Here is an 8524-nt window from a genome sequence, read left to right as displayed (position 1 = left end):
CGTAGCGTGGGTTGTCAGCACCCGGGGCAAGGCAAGTAATTTGCACCCCCTAACCCGTGGATTTGCGCCCCCTAACCCTAACCCCCAGATGTTGCGGCCGGTGCGGCCGGCCCCCCCTGCACCCCCCACGCTATGCCACTGTGTAAAACCATTAAAAAAGGAGTGGGGAGCTACACAAATCCAACAGAATGGAACCTGACACTCCTCCGTATTAAAAACACATTAAAAAAGAACAATCTTGAGAGGCTCAGGTTAGTTATTTTAAAGGCTTGAGTGAACTCCTGGCACCAGGCAAGCTTTCCTGGGAAGGCTCTTTTATAAATGGGGTGCCACATTGGTCTCTGGTCGGGGTGGTGGGAGTTGTAGTCCAGCAAGATCTGGAGGGACCACACTGGCTACCTCTGGTGTAAAGGCTTGTGCTGTTAGGGGATCTGGCTGTGTACGGGGCAATCTGGGCCCTGCAGAATTGTTGTGTAAACATCATTGCAGACACATGCTGTTTAAAGGGCTGCATCCTCTTCCTACACCCACAGGCTGCCTGTTGGCAATACCATATTGAGGTATGATTAAATGGCATTCAGAAATTCTGCTGAGCTCCTCGTGTTCTGCAGACATAGTTAATCCTCAAGGAATTTGTGAATGGAGTGTGCAAAATACATTTGACCTTTAAGTAAGCCCTGATCGTATGTCTTGTTCTATGTTGTTGTTTTTTTAAATCACAATTTTCTACCCTGGCGACTGTAACTGTTACCTTGGCTGATTTTATATAACCCCACTCTTTATTTCCCCCCTCTTCCTGCTTTTTGATTTTTCTGGTGAGTACAATTGAAAATGTCAGTGATGTAGCTCCAGTATCCTCCAGTAAGAGGAGGATTAGAGTTTTCCTGACAGAGAAGGGCAGAGGCGGGCGGGGATTACAACAGTGCATCTGACGTAAGAGAGGGCAGTTTATGATGCATCAGAGAGGATAACAATTATAGGAAAGCAGAAAAAGATGAGAAATGAATGGAATACATATTGCCAGGGAAAGCCAGCAATGTGTGTTGCAACAGTTTTTTCGGCAACCTCCCTGCTGTTCAGTGTTCTACACACGACTGAGCCCACCCTTATGCATTCCTACAGTGGAAGCAATGCACCTGATTTATGAAAGGAAACCGGCTTTAGTAATTCAGTTACTCAGTTCTTAAGGCTTTTTGTTCCTCCCTCTGATGATATGTGGATAAATTTAGTTTTCCCTGCAGGATGCGGCATCGTACAACTGTAAGTTATCAAAAAAAGTATTTCAGGGTTTCTTTGTTTTTTTAAAAAAAAAATCTTATGAGCAAGAGGGTGATGTCAGGGGAATATTTCAGTAAGTGATTTAGGACTCAGTATACAACAGTACCATCTTTTTAATGTCTTATGCATAATGCCAGAAAAGCCTAATTAATATGGATAAACCCAACATTGGCAGTAATTTTATTGGTACATGATGCACTCATATAAATTAATTAAATGTTGCTTAAATTTGGTGGGATATGTAGATACAAGGGAATAGGAAGAGCTAACCAATTTTACACCTTGCCCAGTATTCTCATGGTTTGTACAAATGCTAAATATGTAAGATAAGCAGAGCAGTCTCCCTGTAGACTGTATGCGAACTACATCAGCAAGACCACCACCACAAGGGCTTTAAGAAATGTCTAACCAATGCCAAGATTAGCGGAGGTCTTGTTACTAACGTCAAAGAGTTGAATCAGGCCCTAATTGCCTGCTAAATGACCACAGAGACCAAAACACATCACAGCTTTAGTCGTCACATTGAACTCATGGAAAATCACACTGGTTTGTTGCTGTGACTGACGTCATGCCTAACAGACTAGGGGGTTCTGTGTCCTTCTCAAAGGTGTTCTGTAAACTTGAAAGCTCGCATACTCCTATTACAGTCTACATTTCTTACAGCACAATCCTACTTGTGTCGTCTCAGAAGTAAGTCCCATTGAGTTCAGTAGGTCTTACCCCCAAGGGAGTGTGAACAGAAGTGCAGCCTTATCAACTTCATCTCACACATTTTTTCCAGCTTAGTTGTGGATATGTCATGTTAATATAGTAATGATATTGTTTCGAGTTGGTGGGTGCCAGGGGTAATGAGTTCCAGACACCCATAATTCCTGGATTTCGTAAGTGTTAGAATTTAACCAATGCTTGGAGAAATAAAGTGGAAGTCAGTCTCTTAATAACTGGACTCAGATCTTCAAAAAGATGGGCCACTAGCAGAGAACAAAGGCAGGCATATGGGCTATCAGCAAAGCATAGACTCTGTACCAGCCAGCAGATGGGGACAGCCCTTCCTGAACTATGAGATCACTAGTCATAATACAATGCCAGAGTTTTTCTTAGGAGGAAGTTTTAGGGTTTTAGTTGGCTGTGGCATAATCAGGCTTGAGATATGGCGATATATTACTTCCCCAGCCACATTCACCTGCACTTTACAAAAAATTGCATGGAAATTTAGAAGTGCACTCAGCAATTATATGCTTGTGAATATAGCTTTTCTGTCACTTCCAGTTTCAAATTATTGATCATGGTAATTGGCACACTTTTCAAGGACTTACCGTATATGGAAATGGCCACACACATTTCAAATTTCATGCCAGCTACTGGCATCTTTTAGTTTTTTCAACACTTTACTTTTCAAGTGTTGTTGCTATCTGTAGTTTAGCACATTACCGGCAAAATATAAGTGGTTTGAGTAGGTGTTATTGATGTCCAGTCGAGCTTGATCTAGGCCCTAGATTCTAGGGAATTGATGAAGGCCACAAGGCCAAGTACACCTACTTGGAAGTAGCCACAAGCAAATATGTACAGGAATTTAGTGTGAAACCTCTACTCCATTCCAGCACTGATGTCATGAATTCTTAACGCTTTGCATCATCCTGGCACAAGCCTCCTCTTTGAAGTTCTCTTTCGTTGCTAGCAGAGTGTTGCTGACAATGCGTGTCTTTAGTAATGCCTTTGCCAATATGTAATCTCCTTCTTCAAAGCATCTACAGGGGACCACCTACTTACCAAACAAAAATCCAGCTCATTGTCAATCAGCAATTTGTAGAGCAGTGACTCATATCTTGAGCGTTTTTGAGGGTTTGAGGGTTTCTAAATTAGCGTGATGGTACCTAAACTCTGCATTTCTCTCTTTGGTAAGATGAATTCAAACCTGTAAGCATTTGTGTGAAAATATTTCATCATTCCCTACCTGTAACTATACAACCTTTAGAATACATCTGAAGGCAGTCCTGTAAAGGGAAGTTTTGAATATTTGATGTCTTATTATGTTTCTGTATATGCTGGAAGCCACCCTGAGTGGCTTGTGCAATCCAGTCAGATGGGCGGGGTATGATGATGATGATGATGATGATGACATCCTTTGCTAGCAAAACTCCTGTACAGGATTGCGCTATAATTATACTAGCTGAAAACTCAGTCTATTTCTTCTCCTTTTTTCTGCTTGAGGGCTGATAACATTATTACAGATGGATACTGACAAATTCTTTCTCACAAATCTAGGCTTATATACAGGATCAGGGACCATTCTTTCCATGCTTGTGCTTTGAGAATCAGTCCTGGTTGGTGCTCAGTAATTTTTCTACCTTACATTTTTATTTTAACAGTTTTAAAAGTAAATTACCTTGAATGAAATCTCTGTGCTTTTGCCATTTGACCTAACATTGCCCTCCTTATTCGTGTCAAGATCCACTTGTCTCTTCCTGCCTTCTCATCACTTCCTTTCTTTTCATACTAATGTCCTCTTCTTTTTCCTTTGTGCAGGTTTGGTCTCTCTCCCCACCCACCCTATCAGCGGCTTGAAAAATCTGTAATCAGTGCAAATGCCCAGTGCCTCCTCCATCCATTCCCGTTGCAAAAGGCTGAAACTGGTGTGGTAAGGGCCAAAGGGCAGTACATTGTGGAGATCTGTCCATCAATTATCATTGAGCTCCCAATTAGCCTCTCTTGAGACAGACAGATGCTTTGGCTCTCCCAACGAATGACTCTCCTTTGTGCATCGCTATACATCAGGCTTGAAACTGATTCAGTAATTTTATTTTTTTAAAACAAATGCTAAACACCACACAGAAATGGAGTAAGAGTATGGAAGCAACCTTGTAAGAATAAGCCTCGTTGCCTGTAACCACAGAGAGCTGAATATTGGCGAAGGTTTTTTTCCTTGCTATCTCTACCAAGAACTGATGGTGAACAGAATAAAATAAACAATGATATCAGTTAACTCTTCCTGACCTAAATAAAGATGTTTAGCTATTTAAATCAAATCACGGTTGTTGTGTTTGGGTTTCTGTATTGCTGCACAATCATGCAACACTATATGAAAAACTGTGTAGAAAAAATGGGTCACTTAGGGGTATGCTTGTTGCGCTGGCGAAATGTTTAGTGCCAGCAGAACTAATATTTGCATGAGAAAATGCTTAAGTAGGTTGCTGGTAACTTTGTTGCACAAACTATTGTGTAATGAGTTTTTGCTAACGCGGCTGTTGCCCTGGATTTCACTGTTGCAGAATACTAAAACTCACCGGACTGCTAACGCAAGAACCCTTGCGCTAGCAGAGGACATTAGATACAGCCTAATATATATTGTATTTTGTATTTGGCAGTGAATGCTCTGATAGTAAGTGGGGAAGCTGGTGCAGAGGCTCAGAAAGTTCCAATGCTCAGAAAACAAAGCAGTTTGTGGCCGAACTTCGGTGAAGGGAGGGGAAATTGTTCATTTTGGTCGGGAAAAGATTAATAGTACGCTGAATTTTGGCTGCCTTTTCGTTTTCAACACTGAAGTTTCCATTTCATAAGCAGGTGAAGCCCAGATTGAAGAAGAAACCACCTCCAGTGAACTATCACTTTTCATTAGCATCATTATAAAGCATCTAGAGTTTGGTAAGTGCTGTATATACTATTTTTAAAAAAAAAACAAAAAAAACCACAGACAGTGATCTGTACCCAGTGTCTTACAATCTATGAATCCAATAGACACAAGGCGAAAGGAAGAAGGAAGGGGAAAACAATGAAACAGGCACCAATTCTTAAAGTTATATAATTAGTCTCATGGTGACCAGTTTGAATGTAAACAGTTCAGGAAGGGAAGAAGGCAAGTGGCCTCTCCATGGCACCAGAGGAGATGGCTCTGCTGTCCCCCACTGATGCAGCCAAGTGGAATGATGAATTATGGCAGTTACTAATTGGCATGTTTAGTCATCTTGTTCAACACTGCAATTTCCATAAGCTGTTTTTCTTTTTAATTTTGTTTTGGTTACTATTACTCTCACAGTGCTCCACCATTTCCAGCACTGCATTGTCATACTGCAGGAGCAGTGAGGACACCGTTTATTTTAAAAAGGTATAATCACAGATAATACATTTTTAACATGGGATACCCACTTAGCACGTGGGTGGCGCTGTGGGTAAAACCTCAGCGCCTAGGACTTGCCGATCGTATGGTCGGCGGTTCAAATCCCCATGGCGGGGTGCGCTCCCGTCGTTTGGTCCCAGCACCTGCCAACCTAGCAGTTCGAAAGCACCCCCGGGTGCAAGTAGATAAATAGGGACCGCTTACTAGCGGGAAGGTAAACGGCGTTCTGTGTGCTGCGCTGGCTCGCCAGATGCAGCTTGTCATGCTGGCCACGTGACCCGGAAGTGTCTGCGGACAGCGCTGGCTCCCGGCCTCTAGAGTGAGATGAGCGCACAACCCTAGAGTCTGGCAAGACTGGCCTGTACGGGCAGGGGTACCTTTACCTTTACCTTTACCTTTACCCACTTAGCATAAGTAAACCTGTAAGGAAATGGTTTTCTCCCAAGACAAGGCAAAATTAAACATGATTCAAAGCTTTCTTCCAGCTTCTTGGTGTGACCTGCTTTTGAAATTATTTCTGCAGCATTCACCTTGGATTATTTCCAAACGTAGGGGGATTTTTGTCCTGGGGGTGGGAGTTTGTCACTGTTTCTGTTTTTGCAACTTCTGCCCACCATTTATATGGTGTTCCCATGTGGTTTTTGGCAGGAAATTGGGCTGTGTTATAAAATGCTCATTTATATTTTAGCAACCTCTTCAATAAGCATAAAAGGGGGTGGAGTTCTGAAATTTTTGAGGGGAGAGTGAAATTTTTCAAAGGTCTTGTGTAAGTGTATGTGTACCTTTACCACCACCAGCCCCCCCCCCCATTTCATTTACTTTAAATTATGCTGTTGCCTGTTGCAGTAGCGGAACACCTCTTCTCCCAGAAGGCCCCTGGAGCAAGGCTACATCCTGGCCTAGCATCATTCCAGGGGCATTTGGGCAGGGTGTGTGCATTTGAAATAATGGAGGCTGCCAGCTGCTGAGAGATGTTTTCCTGCTGCTGCTGTGTAAAACTTAAGGCAGGGCTGGCCCACCCATGAGGCAAGGTGAGGTGACTGGTGCCTCAGGTGGCAAGATCCACAGGGGAAACTAATCTTGACGTAGATCTCTATTTCCCCCCACCCTCCTGATGCAGACCTTCACTCACCCCTTCTTCCCTTGTGGGGAGGGGAGCAGCATTTTGTGGTTCCATGGTGTGTAAAGAATCCCACATTCCATTGTTTTGCATGTAAATAGGGTGGGCACATGGAAACTAACAAGAGTTCACCACCATCATAGTTTGATCTTCAGGATGGCTGCCAAGAAACAGGAAGAGTGTATTCCGCCCCAACAGTAAGACTCGCTGGTGCCATGACAATTTCTGTGTCAAGGAGGCAGTTGAGCAGGTTGATGAGAAAAATTCTCAATATCTGTTTGAGGAGCACCCACATGTTTTTCCAGTCCGACATAGAAATGCCACAGTAGGCACTGGATGTGCAGTTTCTGCAGCAGTCACCTGAAGGAGGAAGCTTTCATTGTGGAGCATGAAGAAATCCCACCAATGGAGTTCCCTCCAACCTCCTGTAGCCCAAGCTGTGCGCAATTTGATGCTTCCTTCTAGTTCATCCAATCCCAGGGTGACCTCTACATTAATGACTGCCTTGCTTGAAGTCATGACATTTGCTCAGACCAGGAGTCATCAGTTACTCTAAGAAAGCCCAAACAACTCCCTATGCTTAGGGGCATTTAATTTTTTTTTGCAAACTCAAGAGACCAGCTTGTTTCTTCCAGAAAAGAAGCTCATACCTCTTGGGCCAGGGGTGGGGTGTATAGTAGTAGACAATGGGACAAATGTGATGAAGACTGCAAAGGATTTGGGGCTTGGACACACTGACCTAGTCTTTAGGTCATTTAGTGGTAATCTCCCATTTGGCTTGATCAACCCAAGTGTCTCATCCAAGCATTTGGCACAGCTGGCAGTATGTTTATCCAGAAAGGGAGCTGCCTTTCACATCCAATGTGGCCATGCTCTCATTCATTGGGAGCAAAAGGAACTGGAGCTTGGGTCACCAACTGCAGATGCAAGCACCTTCTTCTCTGTTGCCATGGATCAAGAAGAGGTCTCAGAGGAACTACAGAGAAAGGGTGAAGAGTAGAAACTGATTCAGAAGAAAAGATGGAGGATGACCGCTAGACAGACACAGACAAGCTACCAAGTGTTCAGTTATAACTTCTTTGGCAGTCCTGGTTTGGCAGTAAAAAATACTTGCATTGGAACACACAAAGTAAACTAATTGGTACCTTTCTGACAGAAAAACGAATCCTTAATCATTATTTCCCCAAACCACATAATTATTAAAAACACCATAAATTATGTTGCTATTATGTTGTATTATATTAATTACAGGATGATGATGACAATGTCCCAAGGAGAACTTTTACAAAGGGGAGCTACAAGGAGGCCTCTTGTAGGCATTATCTTTGTAAGTAAACTATATGAACTTTTCCAAAAACTCCCAAATCAAAGTTTTCATTTTGTTTTCTAAATGTTGTCTTGTTACTTTATAAGTATGAAAATAAGATTTATGCAGAGATAAATATGGTTTGGTTCTGCAGTTTTCTAAAGAATAAAAAGCTTTCCTTGGTATAAATAAAACTCAAAATGAAAAGGAAAGAAACATTGCAATCCTATACATATTTGCTTAGAAGTAGCCCAACCCCCTCTTCAATAGGACTTACATCTGAGTAAATATAAGAGTGCAGTATGTCAGGTCATGTAACTTATGTGTAAGTCAGTCACAAGTAAGTTTAGTACTTCAGAGTCTTGAAGCCAGTTCTTCCAGGGCCCTAGGGGAGATCTTCAGGTGTCCCTGTCTGTCTATGCCCCAGCTGGATCACCTGCACATTCTATTACCTTTTCTCCTGTGATGGGTGAACTCCTCTGATCCCGCATGCTTGATTTGGAATTGTGAATCCCTTTCATGCTTCTGCTGAACATGCAGAGGTGGGGGAGCAGGGAGACGTGACCAGTGGGGGCAGTCCTCCCCTCCCCTCAATGCATTTAGTCAGCATGCATGTGACCGGCATGCACAGGACTGTGAATATGACGAAAGGGGGAGCAAAGGAAACAGAACTGGGGTAAAGGTCTGGCCTAGAGAAATGATGCCA

The 8524-nt window shown here is 42.9% G+C and overlaps 1 long non-coding RNA gene across 1 annotated transcript; it reads left to right on the top strand.

Moving 5' to 3' along the window:
• Positions 1-959: 959 nt before the first annotated feature.
• Positions 960-4941, top strand: LOC307215447. Its single transcript, XR_013838510.1, has 2 exons — positions 960-1260; positions 3805-4941. It is a non-coding gene; the product is annotated as an uncharacterized lncRNA (long non-coding RNA).
• Positions 4942-8524: the final 3583 nt, after the last annotated feature.

This window comes from Podarcis cretensis, assembly GCF_951804945.1.
Source record: "Podarcis cretensis genome assembly, chromosome: 4".
Classification (NCBI taxonomy): Eukaryota; Metazoa; Chordata; class Lepidosauria; order Squamata; family Lacertidae; genus Podarcis; species Podarcis cretensis.
Note: the sequence above shows the minus strand (reverse complement) of the source record. Positions and strands in the feature narration are given on the sequence as shown.